The sequence below is a fragment of the Silene latifolia genome, chromosome 5 (genome assembly GCF_048544455.1).
Source record: "Silene latifolia isolate original U9 population chromosome 5, ASM4854445v1, whole genome shotgun sequence".
NCBI lineage: Eukaryota > Viridiplantae > Streptophyta > Magnoliopsida > Caryophyllales > Caryophyllaceae > Silene > Silene latifolia.
In genome coordinates, this window is record NC_133530.1 from 46,583,052 (window position 1) to 46,609,065 (window position 26,014).

Below are 26,014 nucleotides of genomic sequence, written 5' to 3' on the forward strand. Positions count from 1 at the left end.
GAATCGGATCTTCGCAGCGAATATCAGTCCTGGTGCGAACAACATAGACTGTCTCGGATCTCCTAGAAATTTGCTCGGCCAATACTTGAGCCAACTGAGCTTTATGTGACTTGATAATGGCGTCTTTATTTTGCATAACTTCTTGCACTTGAAGCGCAAGTGTCTTCACTATAGATGTCAACTCAGCAATTTCTTCTTTCTGCTTATTGGGAGGAGGAGTTTATTGTGGCGGCGGCCAAACAAATGGAGGCTTTTGATAGCCTAGTTGCTGAAACGGATGTGGCGGCACATATGCAAAACAATGATTAGATTGTCTACACCGCGTGAACCCATAGACTACATCATCATCCGCTAGATAGATGACAGCATTGTGCCCCGCAGTACCACATCTCTCACAGTGGACCACCTGTTGTGCCGTAGTATGGGACTGAGGCGAACTACCTCAAGATCGTCTACTCTCCAGCTGGTCAGATCTTGCATTCTGAGCTTCAAATTGTGCTATAAGTTGAGAGACGGTAGACATCTTGGCAAAATAATTGAAGGTACTCAAGTCTTCCCTCCGATAATCTTTCTCTGAAATCTGTTTAATAAACCTGTAAGACCTATCAAAACAGCACTAAAGAAAAAGATAAGAACTGCCTCAAGGTACTCAGTCTTCCCTCGAGGCGAAAGACAAACAAACCTAAACCAGGTAAAAAAACGTCGCCTCTCCGGCAACGGCGCCAAAATTTGATACCGGTTGTCGCAGCACTATCAAAAATAAACCCGAGGGGTCTCTAACTAACGCAGCTAGGGAAGTCGGAGTGGAATCCACAGGGAGGCTATGTTGCTTCTACTCGCTAAACTAAGTTTGTCTAAGTCACTGTATTGGGGGTTTCGTTGATTTTTTATCTAAACTGACTAACTAAAGCAGAGAAAAGAATAAAAGGGACTAACAATAAAGAGAGAGAACTAGGATTGTCGGGTCACCAATGAATGTTAGATAATTGTAGCTAAAGTCACAGATCGGTCACTTGTATTAGTCTAAGGGGCAGCGAATATCTCCTTCCGGTCTCAATTCATCCTAAAACACTATTAGCTTAGCTTCCGCCCTCACTAAAGCATCCTAATGTTCACTGCAAGTCTAACCCCTTCCAACCTTCCGGTCTAGGTCAAGGCCTACCAAATCAATTAGCTAAATGCGTCGACTCAAGCAGCTAAATGTAATTAAATGCAGTGATTAACAACAAAGACATGATTTTAGCAACAGATCTGCAAACCTAATAAGCAACTAACATCAATTCGTTGAATCCCCTAAATCCTAGCAATGAAATTAGCTAAGCATATTGATAATAATGAAATTAATAACAATGGAATTAATAATTAAAAGCAACATCAAGCAAAGATAAAGAGAAAGAATTAGCATAAACTAAACAAGAGAAGAAAAAAAAACAATGGAAGTAATTAAAGAAGCCATTAAACTAAGTGAAGCAAAGAAAGGAATTAAAACTAGAATAAAATTGAAATAGAGAAGAGGAATTACATAATTTAGATCCGGCACGAATAGAGAGGAAGAAATACATAATAAAAGTTTTAAGTTGTAGAAAAGTGATGAAAGGAGTCCAGGGAAGAGATCCCTAATTAATGACCTAATTATCTCTCGACTAAAATAAAGCTGTGTCCGACTTAGTAGGCTCTCGATAGAATAGTAAAGAGGTCGATCGAGAGGTTTGGTGGTCGAAAGTGGTCGATCTAGGGGTAATATGGTCGATCCAGTAGAGTAGTTGGTCGATCGAAAGGTTTGTGTTCGATCGAACTCAGCGCGTATTTCCTGCTTTGCGCGCTGAACTTCAAATGGCCGCCATTTCTTCGTTACTTGGGCAAATCAGGAATTTTCGATGGAGTTGGAAAGCTAAGAGGATAAGATTTCATCTTCAATTGGAATAATATGAAAATCAGTTGTAGAACTTGAGATATGGCTCTTCAAATTAGGCACTAGTAATTTGAAATTCTTTCCTTGCTCGCCTAGCTATCTAACTTCTTTGCGCATCTCAAAATAGTGGCCTCCAAGCTCTGACTTAACTCATCTCCTAAATGCATGCATAGGGACATGTTTTAAGCTTGATTCTGCTTCTCTTTGGTTCATTCCTGCATATAAGACGAGAGAAACCAAAGGAGACAATTTGGGGGACATTTGTAGCTAAACGCTACTAAATATGCATAGAAATGCGTGCAAGTATGGTACAAAAAGTCTATATAAAATGCACGCATAAGGTAGTATGACCCTTGTGCACATAGTTGAGCAAATGGAGCAAGGTTGGGATTCATCATGGTTGGTGCTTGGCGAGATCATCCAAGCTTTGGACAAGAAGGACTCTTGTGGAGAAACTCCTTCGCTCGGATCTCCAAGGATCCTCCAAGTGTGGCTCTTGGAGAGGCTAAGGTATGTAGAGCCTCCGGTCGATTCTTCTTCTTACTCCTTCCGTCACCTTACTATGAGGAAGAAGTTGTACTCAGATAGTTTTGCATCCATCGAGGCCTATTGGACCTCGAGATTGGTGGAGGAGGGTGGTCCTCATATCTGCTGGGTGGTGCCATGGTGGAACTTGAGGTCCTTCACGGGGTTGCCCACTCCGGCTGCTTGTTCTTGTTCCTTGATGGTGGTGGGCTTGAAGGTTGCTTCCTTTATTTATCCCGAAAGGCTTATGAGGCAAATGAGGCGTCAACAGAAGGTGCCCGCTCAAGATACTCTCGTCCAAGAGAGTGTTTTTCGGAACTCCGAGCTTGTGGAGATCTTTGAAAGGTGGTGGGCCACTCGGCTGACTTGGGAGGTATCAAACCCCGTGACCACGACATGGGTGACTCCCGCTTATGTCAAGTGGTCAAGAGCTCAAACTTTGGAAGAAAGGTCCAATTTCCGTAAGGACGAGATCGTCGACTTGAAGTATAGAGAGGTTGGCAAGGCCAACCGTGCCTTCTTTGATGACTTTGCCGTTGATGTTAGCCTGGATGTAGTGAGGCCACCGAAGAGGAGAAGCTCGGGTCCCAAAGAGGTAATGGGCCGTGTATGGGCTCGGCTTGGACCGAGTATGGGGTCTTTTAAGAGACCGGAGGCCGTTGCCGTTGTAGATTCGTTGAGGATCCGCTCCGAAGAGGAAGTTCAAGCTAGGCGGGCGAACAAGAAGAACAAGGGGACGATGTACCCCGAGGGGAAAGGCAAGGGTAGAATGGAAGAATGAAGACCTCCATTACCCGTTTTATTATTATGTTGTAATAGTGTTATGAGTTTTTATTATGTTGTACTAGCTATGTATTGTGTATTTTGTGCTAGTTTTACTATGTGAGATGTCTTAGTCAACAACCTAGCTTTGACAAGTTGTAGACTTGCTTAGCCTTATTTGTTGTCAAATTTGCAATCCTTCTCATTATTAATTAAATAAGAGGATTTCTTATGTTAAAAGGGTTGTGAACGCTTGTTTCTTTCATCCATTTTGTAAAGGAAATTTGGTTTGAATTATCCTAAACACTGCACTTGTAAAAGGGGATTTTTGTGGGAAGGGAGAAAGGCTTCCTTTTTTATATTTTTGTGGAAAAAGGAATGTTTTTCCCTTTTCTTTTTTTGAAGTTGATATGGGTGGTGTTTTTTGGGTGTGTGGGGATGGTTGTATCCTTCATGTGTAAGAGAGAACTGACTACGTATCAACCTGAAAAGGTGAAATCAAACCATGCTCGTAGTTCGAAATATTTTGTAAATTTTATTTGGGTGTTATGGTTGTATCCTTCTTGTGTAAGAAAGGATTGCCTACGTATCCACCTGAAAAGGTGAAATCAAACCATGCTCGTAGTTCAAGTGTTTGGTTTTAGTGCAAATGGATGTTGCTTTTGATAGATCAAAGGTCGTTTGAAACATGGCACGGTGCCATAACTTAGATTCGGTAAAACATGCAATTTCAAATCAGAACGCGCTGAGGAACTTGACTTGAAAGGGATATTGTGGTCACTAGTTGTGAAACTAGGGAGAGGTTTGTTGGTTGCTAGGTTTCAAGGGTAGTATTTCTTGAGTTGGTCAAGGTTGGTCGTGTTTGTGAAATCCTCCCCGTCTAGGTCAATCAGTCTCACTACGCCCCCCGAAAGTATTTTCATCACCAGGTAGGGCCCGATCCAATTGGGTTTAAATTTTCCCCTCGGATCGATGGGTAATGGTGCTCGAACCGACTTGAGGACCAAATCGCCTTCTTTGATGTTCCTAGGTTTGACCTTATTATTGAATGCCAGTTGTATACGTTGTTGGTATAGTTGGACGTTGTGCAAGGCATTGAGTCACCGTTTGTCTAAAAGCTTGAGTTGTTCGAACCTTGGACGGGTCCATTCCGCCTCAGGAATTTGACTCTCCAGTAGGATGCGTAGAGATGGGACCTCAAACTCTAATGGTTGAACCGCCTCCATACCGTATGCTAGGTAGAGGGTAAGTGATCGGTCCGTTTCGTGTTCACAATTAAAGATGTTGTCGTTGGGTCACGGTCGAATCAAAACACAATTTATAACTTCACAAACAACTCTACAATTAGTAAAGAGGCAAGTAAAGGTCGGATCCCAAGGGACGGGTATTGAAATGAGATTTCTATTGCAACTAGTAGTGTCTAAGGGGTGTCACAAATTGGGTTGATGTAGAAGGTCACTAAACTAAAATAGCAATGAAAATAAACAAGCAAGATGAATTAAAGGGGTGTAAACAATTGATTAAAAGCACTAGGGTGTCATGGGATCATAGGGGAATCATGGGAATTGATCATACAAACATGTTCTCAAATTATAAGCAAGCAATTATTGTTGTGATGGATTGAGTTGGGTTATATCTTACAATCCTAGGAAAGTTTGGGTCCCGGAGCCGAATCGATTAGATTGTACAACACCTACAAGTCGACTTAATCTTCCCTACTCAACAACATGCATGGTCTAATGAGACTCGAGTTGGGTTATGTCTTACAAGTCTCATTGAAAAGATAGAAGATGATAGTAAATGCAAGGATTCATAGGCTTAGCATTTTATCAAATATAACATGTGCATGAGTTGAGATCAAAACAAGCAAGCAAATAAAACATAAAAGCATATTAATTTAAGCATAATGAATCATTCCCCATGTTGGTTTCCCCTAATCACCCATTAACCCTAGCTAAGAGACTACTCACTCATTATCATGTTGATCATGCTAGCAAGGTTGTCAATCATACCAACAATATGAAACATGATGAATAAATGAAAGTAATTAACAATAATTAAAAAGGGATTAAGAGAATTATACCTACTAATGATTCCAATAATAAAGCAAAGATAAAAGAAGTACTTGAATGCTTGATTGAGAGGTTGTCAATCTCCCAACAATAACCCAAATAATCTTCAATTACCCAAAATAAAGGATGAACAAAAGAGAGATTAAGGAAATAAAACTTGTATTAGAACTTGATTAATTGTTGATTACAATACTAAAGAGAGATTTGATTGATATTAACTACTCTAATTATTGATAAGAAGAACATGCTCCTCTAATTAGACTAATGGGGTATTTATAGTGGAAATTAGGGAGGATGCATTAGGGTTAACTAAGGGCTAAACTAGTAATTACACTTTTTAGATTGAGCAAGGAGGAGCCGGTATTTTTCGAAGGAAGGGCTTCTTTCTTCGTAGCTTGGAGAAGAGGAAATCACGTTTGTCTTTGGAATCCAAGGCGGAATAAGGTCGGGACGGGCGGATTCTGGCGATGGGGTCCGAGCGGATTCGAGGGAATCCGGGCGGATTGTGGAGGTGGAATCCGAGCGGATTAGAGCAAAGCCGCACGGATTGTCAGGCACCGGGGACGGCCGGATTGGGGACAATCCGCACGGATTGTCACTCAGCAAGACATCTTCTTCTTTTCTTCCCTTTTCTTCATAAATTCCTTGGGGATTTCCTTGGGGACTCAAGGATCCTTTCTCAACATTGCTCTTCTACTATAATATGTATAAAGGCCTTCTAATCTTGTCTCTCCTTGATGCTTGGTCATTGAATTCGATCAATTTAGTCTCGTTTTGCCATGAAAATGCAAGATTCTTACTCCTTTCCTACCAAGGGATCAAAATCTCAAAGAATATGCAAAACAAAGAACTAAAGATAAGAAATGACCCAAATATGTACTAAAAAGCATGGGAACAAGGCTAATTCGGGGGCTAAATATGCGCTAATTATGGTCACATCAGTAAGGCGCTTGTTGGTGCTCGAATGGAGGTTTGATATCCCAGAGTGCGAATGGGAGTTTGCTCGGCCAATCGCGGTAATTATCTTGCATCTTTTTGGTGATGGTGATAAGAGTTTTGTTGGCTGCCTCTACCGCTCCGTTGGTTTGGGGACGATAGGGGGAGGATCGATGTCACTTGATCTTGTATTTGTTCAGCAAGGCCTGTGTTTTCGCCCGGAAGTGGGAGCCTTGGTCGCTGATGATTTCATGGGGTACCCTATATCTGCAGATGATGTTTTCCTGGATGAACTTGGCCACTTGTTTGGCGGTCAAGAGTGCATAGGACTGTGCTTCCACCCACTTGGTGAAGTAATCGATGGCGACGAGGACAAAGCAATGCCCTTCGGTGTCTATCAGGTTGAATTTCTCAATGATGTCGATGCCTCAGGTCGAGAAAGGCTAGGGTAATGTCATTGTGTATAAAAGGGATGATGGTATGTGTTGTATGTAGGCGAAGATTTGGCAAATGTGGCAATGTTTGACGTAGTTTCTGCAATCGGCTTCCATGGTGGTCCAGTAGTAGCCTAACCGCATGATTTTACGGGCTAACATCATTGCGCTCATATGTGGACCTCTTCCATGACTTTTTGGCTTTGTGGTGGTCAACGCAAAGGAGAAGAATCCCCTGGGGTGTTCTTTTGTATAGTTGTTCTTGGTTTATCACGAATTGTGATGAAAGTAAACGGATGGCTCTTTGTCCTCTTGTATTAGAGTTGGGAGGGAATTCGTTTTTGGTTTTGTAGTTGATGATGGCTTGGTACCAAGGTTCGAAATGGTTTTTCTCGTCGTCGTTGATGGCGCAGATGTGAGCTGGTTCGCTCCTTCTCTCGACGCATAAGGACATCTACGTCATGTCGTCAGTTATGTTGACGAGCGCGGTAAGTTTTAACAGGGCATCAGCAAATTGATTTTCCTCTCTTGGCAAGTGGAAGTAGTCGACTTGGTCGAAGAATTCAGCCTCATGATTGATTTTTGCTCGGTAGGGTGCTAAGTTGTCGCTTTGGATTTTCCATGACCCGGACAACTGATTGATGATGAGAGAGGAATCGTCGTGGACCCTCAGTCTTTTGATGCCAAGTGTTATGGCTGCTTGTAGGCCGATGAGGCATGCATCATATTCGGCGGCATTATTGATGACGGCGAAGTCTAGTTTGAGTGGGATCGAGACATCTTCCCCTTCCGATGATATTAGGAGGATTCCTGCCCCCAAAGTCTCTCAGGTTTGATGCACCGTCGAAGTATAGGTCCCATGCGTCGGTGTCACCAGAAAGGATGTCTACGTCAGGAAGCGACCATGTGTCGGTCATTGTATCCTCGTTGACGGGGTTTTATGCTAAGAAGTCGGCGACTGCTCTTCCCTTGATAACCTCGAGGGGTACGAATTTGAGTTCAAATTCGGATAGCATGAGTGTCCATCTAGTTAGCCTTCCGTTTAGTACTGGTTTTTCGAAGATGTATTTGACCGGGTCCATCTTGGAGTAGATGTGAACTGTGTAGCTGGGCATGTAAGGTAACACTCCCATACTCCAAGTGCCTTACCAGGACCACTTAAGGCATGAGAATGCTACCATCTCGGTTACCCGAGGCAATGATAATCAAATAGACAATAACGAAACGTACTTTAATAACAATAAAGTTTAAAGCGATACAACCAAAATCGAAACTGATAAAAGAAAATACAAAGGTCCTCAAATGTTAAACCAACTAGCTAAGAACAAAGTTCGACATAGCGGAAGCATTCTAAGCAGCTCGTGATGACTCAACCCAGCTATCCCACGCGCATCAATCATACGTGCTCAAGAACTGCTCACCACCCCTGAATGGATCACCACAGTTTTTAAAACATTTAAACGGGGTCAGTACTAATTACACAAAACAAAATACAATACAACAATTACTAAACAGCACAATCGTCACATCAAACCCCGGTCTCCATGAACAATCTCCACGTAACTGACTACACACTAAAGTGTGTAGCCCTGCCAGAGTACCCATCGCAACTAATACTCCACACCGCAAGTGAGGACCGCGGCCGTACCCACCAAATCCCCGCTCATCTCCATCGAGCGATAAAACCACGTCCATTAATGTGCACATCCCTTCCGTGGCGGGTTCCACAGAAGGCGAATCATGGGCGTGAAGCCACTCCCGCAAGTGACTCCACTCAGCCAGGGACACGCCCCGAAAAACACAGTCAGATAAACAATCACCATAATACAATATCAACAACCGTCTGAAACAATCATCAATATGAAATCACAACCGTCTGAACAATCAAGCAACAATTACTAATTACAACACAATTGACCACACATATCATGTAACTAATACTGAGTAGGGAAAACCCTACCTGAAATGCAATCACAAGCAGCAGGCGATCTAACAGCTATCTTAAAAACGCTCTTCTACGAATCCTCCTCCTATTCACATAATCATATAATTACTAACAATCACAATTAACCATCAAAACCCCCAATCCCCCAAATTAGGGTTTAAACAAAGTTCATTAAACACTATAAAATTGGTATGTAGATCTTACCCTCGACGGAAGGATCACAAGGACACAAAGAATGATGAAATCCGACCTCTCAAGCTCCGGGATTTGTTAATAATGCGATGACAATCAAGTTACGTAGCTTCTCTCCTCTTCTCAATTAGGTTTTAGAATAGTTGAAAAGTTTTAAGAAAAGTAACGGAAGTAATTTTATATTAATCTCGCATTATTAACAAAACCCGTCAAAACAACTCGTAAAAGTAACTTACTCGATCGAGTAAGTAACTTACTCGATCGAGCGCTCCTTACTCGATCGAGTGCCACACACACTCGATCGAGTACCCATCAGACATACTACTGTTTCGTATAAAAACATACTTACTCGACAGAGTAAGCCCCACTCGATAGAGTACCCATAGACATAGAAAACCGTAGTATTACAGTCTTCCCTCCTTAAAAAGAACTTCGTCCCCGAAGTTCAACCCATACTCAAAACAAACTCGACCAAGACACAACAACGCAACTAAGAACTCAAAACGAAACTCCAACCTACAAAACATGAACTCTTAACACCAACTCCACCAACTATTCCTACCTCCACAACATGGCTCACGATATCGAATCAACTACATCATAGTCTCTCTCGACACCAACTCCAAACACTACCAACTACTATCCACAAACGCTGCTAGCTCCGTAACATATTATCCAGTAGAAAATGCAATATCAAGATACTCATAAACAACAAACGGAATGTTACATTCTACCACCCTTAAAAGGAACTTCGTCCTCGAAGCTTACTCACACTCATAAACATCATCATCCCACTGTCAACACTCTCGAACTCCTAAACATCATCATCCAACTGTCAACACTATCGAAGTATTCTCACACTCCTAAACATCGAACTATTACAAGCACGGCCATGACCTATTAACAAAATCAATCACAACAAAGATCCATCCTTTATGCTACACCAACACTCTACTTCCTAATGTACTACAACATGCACAACCCTGAAACTCTCATTTGTCGCATCCTACTCCTGTTAAGACAAATGTTACGTCCTCGTAACTCACTAATACTAAATCCTAGCTATATCTTCTCATTAGCCTCATCACCACCGCATGTCAAAGATAACCGCCTATAATCTAAACACTCACTATTCCTATATCCAAGGCTCTCTTACTTAAACATCTCTCATACTTCAATTCACTCGTCACACCACCTAACATATACCTCAAAATCTTTAGCTTAGCCAAAACTTCAATTATTCCCTATTACTGCCAAAACGACATAATCCTCTATACCTGCACCTATCTCCATACTCATAACTCACGATCCACAATTATTACTTACACTCCCCCTAGATCCTCAAGTTCTTTTCTTTCATTCTTGCAAAACTCATACATAACTTAACATGACACTAATTCCCAACACCCTACACTCACTGTCCCAAAATATGATTATGAGCCAAGCCTCAGTCATTTTATACCGTTAATTGCCCAAGGAAATTACACATTAGTTTCACCTCTTGATAACACAAATTCCCAAACTCAGTCACTATCTGCAAATCCACGTCGCGACATGTCTCCATTAAGTTCACTATATACCACTTTTCTCAATACCTCTAAAATGAACTTTCACTACATATATTCTTAACCCACACGACTCCTAACCATCTCCCTCCATAATTCTTTACACATCTCAAGTTGCCACTATCCACATCCTTCCTTTCAATCTTTTCATTCTCACGTTCCTTAGACTCACATCATCCCTTGCCCATATTCACTTACTTTTACATTATTCAAAACACCATCATATCACTCATCTCATCTCACAAAACATGCTCCATGCCTTAATAAGCCTTACCAATCTTCCTTTTCTTTTCCAATACCCATCACAACCACATATAACTCATGTCCTCCCCACCGAACTCATACTCACCACAGGTGTCACTCCTTACATCATAAGCTTGGGTAACTTATGCATCAAGGCCGACACACATGTAAAGCACTGCATAAATAAGCAAAATAACACCTTTTAATTAAACATAATAGGCAACGAAGTCAAAAGATAAGCATATAACCCAAAACAGGGGTCACTAGATCGAGTACAGGCCACTCGATCGAGTAAGTGACTTACACGATCGAGTAGGTGAAGATCAGAAGCACGTAAAACAAATTACCAGGGATACTCGATCGAGTAAAGGCTACTCGATCGAGTAACATGAGGTGCACTCGATCGAGTGAGGGCCACTCGATCGAGTACCCCTCACATTTCTCAGCACTGTCCAATTTTCGTAAAACGGTCATAACTCAATCGTTTCGTGGTCGTTTTGGGCGTGTGACTTATCGTTAGAATCGTAAAAGAATAAGACATCACCTCCAATTGGAATCAAATTATAATCATATATACATCTCAAGTTATAACAGTTTAAAGACAACCTCTCTATAATTGAAAACACCACTACTTGATTTTACTTCCAAACAACTTAAACGACATCAAGGTAAACAAAAACAACTCAATGCTCATAAAACCAGTATCCCTAACCACATTTTACTATCTTCAAAAGCCAAGCAACAAATAATTTAATGTACATATATCATTCAACTTACCAATCACATATTACCCACATGTTTTACTATATAACTTTACGTAAACAAAATCACAATTGTATGACATCAAGTATCCTATTCACATGTTACTAGCATAATAACATTATAAAATAACTTCCATCATATAACATGCTTAATCATAAATCATATTATCATGCAACAGTTATTCATCTTTTTCCACCAATTAGTCATGCTCTTACTCAAACTTTCAGCCATATAAACTCGTACAACACTACCAACAATATATATATATATATATATATATATATATATATATATATATATATATATATATATATATATATACACACACACACACACACATAACTCTATGTATAACTCAAACCAAACTAACTTTCTTTCCGTATTTCTATAATGCCACATCGTAAAACAACTATCATGCTTTCAATCAATAATGTATAAAATCACTTCATTATCATCTTTCTCTACACATTGCCCATTCTCCACATACATACATCCACTGATTCATGCCACACATCACTATATAGGTACACAATACACAAGATAAACACATAACGATCCCGACTCATATCCCATGGTGACCGGTTCAAAATTGTAGTGCGAGTTCGCGACTTTAGGACGTCTCCCAAGCCTTTGCATTAGCTCCTACAACTTCTACCCCGGGTTCATTTTATTTTGACTCCCTATGTTCATTAGGTTCATTGGTTATAGGTTTCAGGATCGTCGCTCTGATACCACTTTGTAACACCCCCATACTCCAAGTGCCTTACCAGGACCACTTAAGGCATGAGAATGCTACCATCTCGGTTATCCGAGGCAATGATAATCAAATAGACAATAACGAAACGTACTTTAATAACAATAAAATTTAAAGCGATACAACCAAAACCGAAACTGATAAAAGAAAATACAAAGGTCCTCAAATGTTAAACCAACTAGCTATAAAATTCATTTTATACCGTTAATTGCCCAAGGAAATTACACATTAGTTTCACCTCTTGATAACACAAATTCATTTTATACCGGTTTGTCTACATCTTCCTAGATTTTCAGGGCCCATTAAGGGCTCATACGGCGCAACTTTTTTTTTACGGCCTTAGCCCCGGGTTTGATGGGTATCCTATACTCTGGAATCTCCTTGTCGATCCCAGGCATGTCTTTGTAGGACTATGCGAATACGTCCTTGTATTCGTGTAGGAGGTCGATGAACTGCTGTTTTTCCGAGGGGTCAAGGGTGTTCCCTATCCTAAGTTCTTGAGGTGTATTGTCGGTTCCTACGTTAATAGGTTCGGTCTCCACAATGATGGGGGTCCTATCTTCTCGTTTGTCAAGTTCTTTTACTAGGTGAGGTGGGTAGTCACTCAAGTCAAATTCCATATATTCGTTCAAAATTGCATTGAAGTTAAATTGAGACGAGTCATAAGCAAACTTAGCGTTCATTAAGTCGACTTGAGCGAGAAGCTCGGATAGGACAGACATCTCATGGGCAGTTTGAGGCGACACTGCAGAGGAGGTGGCCCCTGGAACAATCTCCGGGTTGCTACCTTCTGCGGGAGTGGGGATGACCCTAGTTGACTCGGCCTCTGAGGCAGCCACAAGTTTATGATAAAACAGTTGAAAGGGAATCTTGACCGGGGTAGCAGGAGTGCTAGGAGCTAAGACAGACTCAGACTCAGACTCAGACTAAGACTTTTTCTCATCTTCACTTCCCTCTTTGAACATAGGGCCTTCTCTAGTTGTAATCTTTAGAATGCGGCCTTGATGATCGGTCCACTTGACAGTTTTCCTCCAGCCTTGTGTAGCTTTCTCTGGGTCAGTATCAGAGATTACGGCGGTAGGGTCAAACTGGTTATCCTTTAGAGCAATTTTGATGATGTCCTCGTAGCCGAGGTGCTTGATGTTGTCTTGTCCGAAGAGGATACTGACGGCTTGTCCGTCCAAGCATGGGGTTTACTCAGATTAGGTCGACGTAGCTTTGGTGTTGTCGGGGATGAAGTAGCAGTCTTGAATGACCTCCACACCCGGGTGTTTGACCTTAGATACGGAGTCGTAGATTGGCTCAGGAAAGCCGTTGTAGAGTTCGGATTCTCCCACGGGGACGAAGTATCCATTGAGAGTCAAATGGTAGGGACGGAGGATGACTCCGTGCTTTTTGCGCTTCTGTATTAGGAGGTTTTTCTCATGGATGTCTTCATGGGTGGGATCATAGCCTAGCCCGATGGGGATGTTGGGGACCTTTGCCTGTTTCAAGGGAGGCAAGGTGCTCTTCAGAGGATTGAGAGGTAGGCCCGAGAAATAACCCTGGCGCATCAGAATGCGATTGACTGTGAGGTTGGAGAACGGGTCACAAACAAAGGGTGCTGATTCATCGGTTAGGGCATTCACGGCTTGGAATCCCCACATTTAATTATCGTCCTCTTCAATGACTTGAGAGGCTATTCCCTTCTTCATGATAGCCTTGATCGGGGATCCAGAAATTGTGATTGTTTTCCCGTTGAAAGGGACCCTGATTTTCTGATGATTGGTTGAGGTGACGGCCTTGGAGGCATGAATCCAGGGGCGTCCTAGAAGCATATTGAAAGAGGCATCGATGTCGACCACCTGAAAACTGGCTCGTCTTTCTAAGGGTTTAGTTGCAATGGTCAAGGTGATAAGCCCCGCAACCTTACGACGAGTGCCGTAATAGGCGCGTACTCCTTAATTAGTTGGGACCAAATCAGTTTCTTTGATACCCAGTTTGTGAGCCGTCTTGAGGGGAATGACGTTAACCACTGATCCGTTATCCACTAGCGCCATAGCACGTTTTTCTTGAGGCATTGCACAGTGATGTACAGGGCCAGGTGTGGACATGGGCCACCCGCGCCGCGCGCATCCGCGCGTTGTTTGGTTTTGAGGAGGTGGCACTTCTCCCACAGAACCTTTGTTTGCCAAAGCACGTCATGGGCCGTTATCGATTTGTGTGGCATTGAAACCGGTGAAAGGTCGAATAAGCTTGCATTTGTGGTGTCGCCACCAATTTATTGTGGAAAAATTGGAAACCGTTCGAATACCTCGTGCCATGTCAAGATACAAAGTAATGACATGAATACTAAGAACTCGTTACCCTTAGAATTATATGTCTAGAATGACTCTCGAGATGTCAATGGACACGGATGTCCAGAGATAACTGGAGTAAGGGATGAGGGTACGTATTAGGAAGTTCTTTAATTCGAACACCTAATCCCGCCCGCCTCGACAGCGGTCTCTTCTAATGATTAGGGAAATTGTTCATATTTGATATGTCGTCGATGTAATTCATGCAATGCAACAAACATAGATTAATCCTATCATGTGAAATTAGACTATGTCGATTAACACGTGTTTTAGCAAACAATTTGGTCGAAGTAAATGTTAGAATCAATACATGTGAATGCCACACAATTAAATCATACATAATAATTATAATAAATGAATTACAATAATTAAAATTACAAAAGATTACAAGCTTTATTTTATCTACGTCAAAAGCACGCTCAAAGACGGGATTTCGAAGATGAAAAAAAAAAATTAAATTAGAATATGAAAATATGTCAGATTAGAGGTGATAATACGAATAATGGTTGATTTAAACCGTAATTAGGAGCTACGTGAAAGCGAGGAAGAGTTCAGAGGTAGAGACCAACCCAGAACAGTACAGGCGCAGCATCTGCTGCATCCTCTGGAAGAGGCGCACCACTTCATGCGTCTGTTCTCGAGCTGGGCTTTCGGCTGTAAAGTCAGAATCGCAACAACGTTATTGTTCATTGGTAGATTTAAGATGGATTATCGATATTAGACTCGAATTGAAGTGTTTTAACCGATTATATGTATCTGGGCAAGTCATAAAATGAATTAAAACGAGAAATTACAGCGGTTTAAATGATCATGAATATACGATGAACTTGTGTCAGAAATACAAAAAAGCGAAAATTGAGGTTAGATTAAGACGAAACTGGACAAATAAGACCCGAAAGAAAACTTATATATCAAGTTAGGATTCCAGAACTTCGACATGAACAAGTCGAAACCCCGAAGAATTGGTTGTAATTTTTTTTTTTTGGGGAAAAGTAAGCTTCTCATTAATAATTAAACTTCATGTCCCTTACAACATTTTAATAAGGTAATGACTCTATCACCTTATTTCTCACATAACATACTCACCCATTGCATGACACTCCTATTGTTACTTATAAAATTCATGCTAGTAAACCTCATCCTCACATCATTTTTCACTTGAGCTACTAGAACCTCAGGCCTAGTAAGAGATAATTCCAATCTGCTTTTGTTCCTAATCCACCGGATCTGCGTCATCAGGCTTGCTAGAATCATGGCAACCCCTATCTTCCTGCCCTTGCTTCTATGCCTCCAATGAAGCCACCATTCAATGCAGTGCTGTCTAGGGAGTTGTACAGCACACCAACTGCTTACTAAATCCATGCACTTACTACTGAAGATACATTTAAAGAAAAAGTGTTCATGATTATCCTGTTCCAACCCACACAAGTAGCCAACATTACTCTGGATAATCTGCATTTTCTGCAAAACATGATAAGGTCATCAGTAAAACATAAATAGTTTAAGCCAATGCTCTTACATAAAGGGCGATGTCTGAACATTTTGTGCCTCTGTATGACTCCCAAAATCCTGCTGAGATACTCAACACAAATCGTGAAAAGTACAGGAGATAAGGGATCCCCTTGTCTCAGGCCTCTTTTCCCATGGATGAAGCCAAAGATTTCCCCATTTAAAGCTATGGAGTAAGCTGGGGTTGTCACACACTGCATAATAAGAGCAATGGTTTGATCAGGAAAACCTAGGGCAGTTAACTTCTCCTGAATAAATTCCCACTCCACTGAGTCATAGGCCTTCTGAAGGTCTAATTTCAACAATAGTCTAGGGGAACACGCTCTTCTCTTGTACAACCTGGTGAGATCCTGAAATATTAAGATGTTCCCAACTATGTCCCTCCCTTTTTTGAATGCACTCTGAGAATAACTAATAATCTCAGGCAGGATATCACTCAACTTTTTACAAATTACCTTTGAAAGGCATTTATAAATGATGTTGCAGCAAGCAATTGGTCGAAATTGCATTACATTTTCAGGAATTTTCACCTTTGGCACTAAAGTAATGACTGTGGCATTACATTGCTTCAATACTTTACTTTTGCTGAAAGCATCCCTTATTGCTCTACTGACATCCTTCCCTACTATGTGCCAGGTATCCTTGAAAAACTGACTACTATACTCATCAGGGCCAGGTGCCTTGTTTCCAGGTATGTCAAACATGGCTTCCTTGATTTCTGCGTCAGTGAGAGGAGCAATTAATCTTGCTCTATGCTCAGCAGTTAGACATTTCCCCGTTCTTACAATTGACTGTTTAACATGATCCACATGTTTAGATTCTCCTAAAAAAGACTTGTAGAACTCCTCAAAAGCAATCTCAATGTCATCAGTGGAGAGACAATCTTGTTGTCTCGTGTCCTTTACCCTATGCACTCTATTCTGACTCCTCCTTCTTTTAATAGCAGAATGAAAAAAAGAGGTGTTCTCATCACCCTCAGCAGCCCAAGCCATTTTGGCTTTCTGACTAAGATACATGTTCCTGGCCTTCCCCAATTCCATTAACTCAGCAGCACAAACTTTTTCAGAATGACACAACTCACTATTTAAAGGATCTTGTGCCAGCTTCATTTGAAACTCTTTAAGAGCAATCGCAGTAACATTAGTAAGGTTTTCAATGTCACTGAACTGCTCTCTGTTAAGTTTCTTCAACTCCCCTTTTAGTAACTTCAATTTAGTGACCACTCTATATATTGGAAGCCCCTGAACATCAGTTTCCCAACACCTACTCACAATACTGTCAAAATCTTTAGCTAAAGCCCATATATTATAATACTTGAATGGCTTTGGATTTTGCAGAAGCTGACTTTCAAAGTTGATTAAACATGGACAGTGGTCAAATAATCATTGTCAGAATTGGTTTGAATTAAAACGGCGAAAACCCGCAAGTATTGGATTACTTGGGGATTATTGACGAATTAAGCATTGTAGTTAGAAAGGAGTTGTTAAAAATATGATTTATGTACTGAAATAACAAAGAAAACGAAGAAAAAATGAAAGAATAAGAAAAGAAGAAATTTGCAGGAAATCGAGGAAGAAGAAGAAGAAGAGAAGGAGCAACAGGCAGCCTCTAGAAGGGCGCAGCAAGGCTGCGATCCTTCCTGAAGGCGCAGCTGCTGCTGCATTTCTTCTCGACATCTGACCTCTGCTGTTTCGTAAAAAAAGGTTTTAAAAGGTGGAATTTAAATAGATTTTCGAACGTGCTCTTGATATAGATTTACATTAATTGATACAAAATAAAAGTACAATAATAAAATGGGATTTACACCCTCAGACTTACATGTTTGACGAAACGAGATTGACTAAAGTTATCATTTTGTGATTGCTCGACTCGAATAGGCGTGGAAAGTGCCCTTGTTAGAAGATTTAGCAGATTGATTAGGTTGATTAAAAGGTGGAGTTGGTCAAATTGGTCGTTCTATGCTACGTGACTGGGACTCAGAATGATCTGAGCTTACGTGGTCGATTGATCAAGCACGTAGGCGTCAAAAGATAATAGCGTAGTCGAGAATGCAAAGAGAGAGAAAGAAGGGGCGGATTACTCGCGTGCCAAATATGGAGGCCGGCGGCCTCTATTTATACTAAACATATGGAAGAGTTTAGGAATGACACGGATTTGGAAACAAATCACGAAAATATTCTGGAAAATGCGAAAAGAGGGCTGGAGAAGAGGCGCAGCAACCACTGCAACCCTTGGAAGAGGCGCAGCACTTGCTGCGTCGTTTCCCCAGAAGTTTCCTCCTCAGCAAGAAAGATTTTCGCGTTTTATTATGGAATTTCGGTAGATTTACACTTCCTTATTCCATGAAACACAATATTATGGTAGATATTTACTTAAAATATTAATTTTAATTAGGAATAAATATCTAGAGAATTCTAGAACATTCTTGAATTTTCCGACTCGACATTTAAACGGTTTTTAGAAAATGAAGCCGTTTTTTACCGAGACTCCAACTGAACTCTAATTACTGTCAAAACGACCATATCGGTGCGTAGATGACGACCCAGGGGTTGACTTGAGTGTTTGAGGTATTAATTGACGATGAACTTACGGACTGTCATAAATCGCTTTGCGTGTCAGACATGCGGCCCAATCATCACTGGGTGGTTGGCGGGAAGTGTAGAAATGAGATATCTACAGAGACCCCACTTTGACTGAGGCTTGGACAAGGCAAAATTTAAAGTATAGCCATTAGGTCAATCGAAGATTACAACCTGACGACTATGGCGATGCGAGGCGGCTCAAGGGGTCCGAACCAAGGACCTGTCGTCGGGAACATTTTAGTCTCTGTCGACTATCGGGGAGGGTCATTTAAAGTCTAATAGACTACGTAAGAAAGCTCACCAGCCATAAGAAGAAACCATACCTGAAACATCCTTGGGTAAAGGATTCGAAGGTACTCTTCGAAGAATTTTATCTTAAACTTCGTGAAGAAGAATCATATGTTGAGTCGACAATGACGCGCCCTTGGCACCGTTGGGGAGAAAATCCGCTCGGGTCGAAGCAAGCGAAATTTCGATAAAGAGAAGAAGCCCATGAACTGTATGTAGTGATCATGAATTCTCACTAGAGAACCAAATGTCGTGGTTGTCTGTAGTCTGTTGAAGAGAAAATGCCGATTCGGACGAAGAGAACGCTAAAAAAGGAGCCATGTGTTGGGGAAGAGGCGCATGAAGCCCGGGCCCACAAATAACGAACTTATAACGAATTTAAACGAATCTCCAAGGAAACCCACTGAGGAAGAGACGCAGCAAAACCTGCGACCCTTGGAAGAGGCGCAGCAAGCGCTGCATCTTCTCCTGAGCTCACCCCTATCTGGGTAAAAACCCGACTTATTGCCGTGTTTATTTCATTTCAAAAAAACACAAATATTTCGTTTCCTTACAAAACCCAAACAAATTCCAACCAAATTCCGTCAAAACTTGATCAAAACTTGCCATAAATCATGACTAATCGAGGTATGTGTCTTGTACTTGCTTTATTTTGCATTTGAGCTTTGATTTGGGTCGAAAACTTAGGGTTTATATACCCATTTTTGATCGAAAATTTGGAGTAAATCAATTAGGTTTTAGAATAATCAACTTCTAACCATAATACAACATCAACAACCGTCTGAAACAATCATCAATATGAAATCACAACCGTCTGAACAATCAAGCAACAATTACTAATTACAACACAATTCACCACACATATCATGTTACTAATACTGAGTAGGGAAAACCCTACCTGAAATGCAATCACAAGCAGCAGACGATCTAACAGCTATCTCAAAAATGCTCTTCTACGAATCCTCCTCTTATTCACATAATCATATAATTACTAACAATCACAATTAACCATCAAAACCCCCAATCCCCCAAATTGGGGTTTAAACAAAGTTCATTAAACACTATAAAATTGGTATGTAGATCTTACCCTCGACGCAAGGATCACAAGGACACAAAGAATGATGAAATCCGACCTCTGAAACACCGGGATTTGTTAATAATGCGATGACAATCAAGTTACGTAGCTTCTCCTCTTCTCAATTAGGTTTTAGAATAGTTGAAAAGTTTTAAGAAAAGTGACGGAAGTCATTTTATATTAATCTCGCATTATTAACAAAACCCGTCAAAACAACCCGTAAAAGTAACTTACTCGATCGAGTAAGTAACTTACTCAATCGAGTGCCCCTTACTCGATCGAGTGCCACACATACTCGATCGAGTACCCATCAGACAGACTACTGTTTCGTATAAAAACATACTTACTAGACAGAGTAAGCCCCACTCGATAGAGTACCCATAGACATAGAAAACCGTAGTATTACATGTAATGCCGCAGCTTCTTTGTTGACCAAACCAGGGCAAGGCATGTCTTTTCCGGTTGGGTGTACCTTGTCTCGTACTCGATGAACTTTTTTCTGATGTAGTAGATGGCTCGTTCTTCGCCGTCCACTGTTTGTGCTAGCATTGCTCCCATGGGTTTGTCGGTGACAGTCAGGTATAGGGATAAGGGAATTTCTTGCCGAGGTGGCATGAGGACAGGAGGTTTGGAAAGGATTTTCTTTATCCTGTCGAAGCCCTTTTGACAGTCGTCATCCCAATCGGTGTGATCGAAGGCCCGAAGATTATTGAAGATTAGTTCACAAATCATAGTTAGTTTGGCTATGAAACGACTGATTTATTGGACTTGACCGAGAAACCCTCGAATCTTCTTCTCGTTCTTAGGCCAAGGCATTTGTTGAAGAGCCTTGATTTTTGTAGGATTAGTTTCGATGCCCCTTTTGCTGAAGATGTGTCCTAGGAGTTTTCCAGAGGTGACCCCGAATGCACACTTCTGAGGATTTAGTCTCATGTTGTATTTCCGAAGGCGAGCAAAGAATTTCCGAAGGGCACTGATGTGGTCGTTCCGCTCTTTTGATTTGACGATGATGTCATCGAAATATACCTCCACTTCCTTGTGCATCATGTCATGTAGGAGAGTGGTAGCAGTTCTTTGGTAGGTTGCTCCAACGTTGATTAGGCCGAAGGGCAAGACAGTGTAGCAATATGTACCCCACTTTGTAGTGAATGCAGTCTTGTGCATGTCTTCCTCATCCATTTTGATCTGGTTGTACCCAGCATACCCGTCCATGAATGATAATAGGGCGTGCTCGGTGGTGTTATCCACCAAGATGTCAACGTGTGGCAGAGGAAAGTCGTCCTTTGGACTTACCTTGTTTAGGTCCCTAAAGTCGACGCAAACCCGAATTCTCATGTCTTTCTTGGGTATGGGGACTATGTTGGCCACCCAGTCAGAGTATTCGAACACTTTGATGAATCCGGCTTTGAACTGTTTGTCTACATCTTCCTAGATTTTCAGGGCTCATACGGCGCAACTTTTGTTTTACGGGCTTAGCCCCGGGTTTGATGGGTATCCTGTACTCTGCAATCTCCTTGTCGATCCCAGGCATGTCTTTGTAGGACTATGCGAATACGTCCTTGTATTCGTGTAGGAGGTCGATGAACTGCTGTCTTTCCGAGGGGTCAAGGGTGTTCCCTATCCTAAGTTCTTGAGGTGTATTGTCGGTTCCTACGTTAATAGGTTCGGTCTCCTCAATGATGGGGGTCCTATCTTCTCGTTTGTCAAGTTCTTTTACTAGGTGAGGTGGGTAGTCACTCAAGTCAAATTCCATATATTCGCTCAAAATTGCGTTGAAGTTAAATTGAGACGAGTCATAAGCAAACTTAGCGTTCATTAAGTCGACTTGAGCGAGAAGCTCGGATAGGACAGACATCTCATGGGCAGTTTGAGGCGACACTGTAGAGGAGGTGACCCCTGGAACAATCTCCGGGTTGCTACCTTCTGCTGGAGTGGGGATGACCCTAGTTGACTCGGCCTCTGAAGCAGGCACAAGTTTATGATAAAACAGTTGAAAGGGGACCTTGACCGGGGTAGCAGGAGTGCTAGGAGCTAAGACAGACTCTGACTCAGACTCAGACTCAGACTTTTTCTCATCTTCACTTCCCTCTTTGAACATAGGGCCTTCTCTAGTTGTAATCTTTAGAATGCGGCCTTGACGATCGGTCCACTTGACAGTTTTCCTCCAGCCTTGTGTAGCTTTCTCTGGGTCAGTATCAGAGATTAAGACGGTAGGGTCAAACTGGTTATCCTTTAGAGCAATTTTGATGATGTCCTCGTAGCCGAGGTGCTTGATGTTGTCTTGTCTGAAGAGGATACTGACGACTTGTCCGTCCAGGCATAGGGTTTACTCAGATTTTGTCGACGCAGCTTTGCTGTTGTCTGGGATGAAGTAGCAGTCTTGAATGACCTCCACACCCGGGTGTTTGACCTTAGATACGGAGTCGTAGATTGGCTCAGGAAAGCCGTTGTAGAGTTCGAATTCTCCCACGGGGACGAAGTATCCATTGAGAGTCAAATGGTAGGGACGGAGGATGACTCCGTGCTTTTTGCGCTTATGTATTAGGAGGTTCTTCTCATGGATGTCTTCATGGGTGGGATCATAGCCTAGCCCGAAGGGGATGTTGAGGACCTTTGCCTGTTTCAAGGGAGGCAAGGTGCTCTTCAGAGGATTGAGAGGTAGGCCCGAGAAATAACCCTGGCGCATCAGAATGCGATTGACTGTGAGGTTGGAGAACGGGTCACAATCAAAGGGTGCTGATTCATCGGTTAGGGCATTCACGGCTTGGAATCCCCACATTTAATTATCGTCCTCTTCAATGACTTGAGAGGCTATTCCCTTCTTCATGATAGCCTTGATCGGGGATCCAGAAATTGTGATTGTTTTCCCGTTGAAAGGGACCCTGATTTTCTGATGATTGGTTGAGGTGACGACCTTGGAGGCATGAATCCAGGGGCGTCCTAGAAGCATATTGAAAGAGGCATCGATGTCGACCACCTGAAAACTGGCTCGTCTTTCCAAGGGTCTAGTTGCACTGGTCAAGGTGATAAGCGCCGCAACCTTACGACGAGTGCCGTAATAGGCGCGTACTCCTTAATTAGTTGGGACCAAATCAGTTTCTTTGATACCCAGTTTGTGAGCCGTCTTGAGGGGAATGACGTTAACCACAGATCCGTTATCCACGACCGCCATAGCACGTTTTTCTTGAGGCATTGCACAGTGATGTACAGGGCCAGGTGTGGACATGGGCCACCTGCGCCGCGCGCATCCGTGCGTTGTTTGGTTTTGAGGAGGCGGCACTTCTCCCATAGAACCTTGGTTTGCCAAAGCACGTCATGGGCCGTTATCGATTTGTGTGGCATTGAAACCGGTGAAAGGTCGAATAAGCTTGCATTTGTGGAGTCGCCACCAATTTATTGTGGAAAAATTGGAAACCGTTCGAATACCTCGTGCCATGTCAAGATACAAAGTAATGACATGAATATTAAGAACTCGTTACCCTTAGAATTATATGTCTAGAATGACTCTCGAGATGTCAATGGACACGGATGTCCAGATATAACTGGAGTAAGGGGTGAGGGTACGTATTAGGAAGTTCTTTAATTCGAACACCTAATCCCGCCCGCCTCGACAGCGGTCTCTTCTAATGATTAGGGAAATTGTTCATATTTGATATGTCGTCGATCTAATGCATGCAATGCAACAAACATAGATTAATCCTATCATGTGAAATTAGACTATGTCGATTAACACGTGTTTTAGCAAACAATTTGGTCGAAGTAAATGTTAGAATCAATACATGTAAATGCCACACAATTAAATCATACATAATAATTATAATAAATTAATTAAAATAATTAAAATTACAAAAGATTACAAGCTTTATTTTATCTACGTCAAAAGCACGCTCAAAGACGGCATTTCGAAGATGAAAAAAAAAAATTAAATTAGAATATGAAAATATGTCTGATTAGAGGTGATAATACGAATAATGGTTGATTAAACCCGTAATTAGGAGCTACGTGAAAGCGAGAAAGAGTTCAGAGGTAGAGACCAACCCAGAACAGTACAGGCGCAGCATCTGCTGCATCCTCTGGAAGAGGCGCACCACTTCATGCGTCTGTTCTAGAGCTGGGCTCTGGCTGTAAAGTCAGAATCGCAACAACGTTATTGTTCATTGGTAGATTTAAGATGGATTATCGATATTAGACTCGAATTGAAGTGTTTTAACCGATTATATGTATCTGGGCAAGTCATAAAATGAATTAAAACGAGAAATTACAGCGGTTTAAATGATCATGAATATACGATGAACTTGTGTCGGAAAAACAAAAAGGCGAAAATTGAGGTTAGATTAAGACGAAACTGGACAAATAAGACCCGAAAGAAAACTTATATATCAAATTAGGATTCCAGAACTTCGACATGAACAAGTCATAACCCCGAAGAATTGGTTGTAATTTTTTTTTGGGGAAAAGTAAGCTTCTCATTAATAATTAAACTTCATGTCCCTTACAACATTTTAATAAGGTAATGACTATATCACCTTATTTCTCACATAACATACTCACCTATTGCATGACACTCCTATGGTTACTTATAAAATTCATGCTAGTAAACCTCATCCTCACATCATTTTTCACTTGAGCTACTAGAACCTCAGGCCTAGTAAGAGATAATTCCAATCTGCTTTTGTTCCTAATCCACCGGATCTGCGTCATCAGGCTTGCTAGAATCATGGCAACCCCTATCTTCCTGCCCTTGCTTCTATGCCTCCAATGAAGCCACCATTCAATGCAGTGCTGTCTAGGGAGTTGTACAGCACACCAACTGCTTACTAAATCCATGCACTTACTACTGAAGATACATTTAAAGAAAAAGTGTTCATGATTGTCCTGTTCCAACCCACACAAGTAGCAAACATTACTCTGGATAATCTGCATTTTCTGCAACCTATCTTGTGTCAAAAGCCTTTCCTGAGCAATAAGCCATATAAAGAACTTATGCCTGGGCACAATCCACCTCACTGTCATCATATGAGCCCAGGAAACTTCTGGGTCAGCAGGTTGTAAGAAAAGATAACCCTGCTGAACTGTGTAATCCTCTGCCAGCTTGTGAGTTCCATAAAAGAGTTGATGTAAGGCAGTATTAACTTGGCAAATTTTACGCCAAGCCCAACTGTTATTAATGCTTGGTGTATAATTCTTCCAATCACTCCCCTTAATATAGACTGAATGTACCCACTTCACCCATAAATGATCAGCTTTCTGTTCTATCCACCAAACATATTTCCCTAGGGATGCAATATTCCAGTCTAAAATCTTCTTCAACCCAAGGCCACCCTGTTTAATGGGCTTACATACAACATCCCAAGAAACCAGAACAGACCCCTCTTTTTGCTCAGCACCATGCCACAAAAATTTCCTACTGATAGATTCAATCTTGCCAATAATAGTCTTAGGCAAGATGAAAATCCTAGCCTAGTAAGAATGCAACGTACTCAAGAGAGACTTGATAAGAACTAGCCTGCCATAGTAATAATGTTTTCTAGCACCCAGACTTCTAATCCTGTCAACCACTCTTTCCACCAAACAATGACAGTCCAAGATAGACAGTCGTTTAGCTGACACATTCACACCCAAGTATCTAAATGGAACTGTACCTTGTTTTATCCCACTTTCAAGTTCCACCTCCTTAATCAGTTTCACATCCAAGCCATTACAGTAAAAGTCGGATTTAGCAATATTCAGAACCAAACCAGATGCCTTATAGAAGAAATTAAAGGCATTTAACATCAACTCAATACTCTTCTTATCACCTTTACAGAACATGATAAGGTCATCAGCAAAACATAAATGGTTTAAGCCAATGCTCTTACATAAAGGGCGATGTCTGAACATTTTGTGCCTCTGTATGACTCCCAAAATCCTGCTAAGATACTCAACCCAAATCGTGAAAAGTACAGGAGATAAGGGATCCCCTTGTCTTAGGCCTCTTTTCCCATGGTTGAAGCCAAAGATTTCCCCATTTAAAGCTATGGAGTAAGCTGGGGTTGTCACACACTGCATAATAAGAGCAATGGTTTGATCAGGAAAACCTAGGGCAGTTAACTTCTCCTGAATAAATTCCCACTCCACTGAGT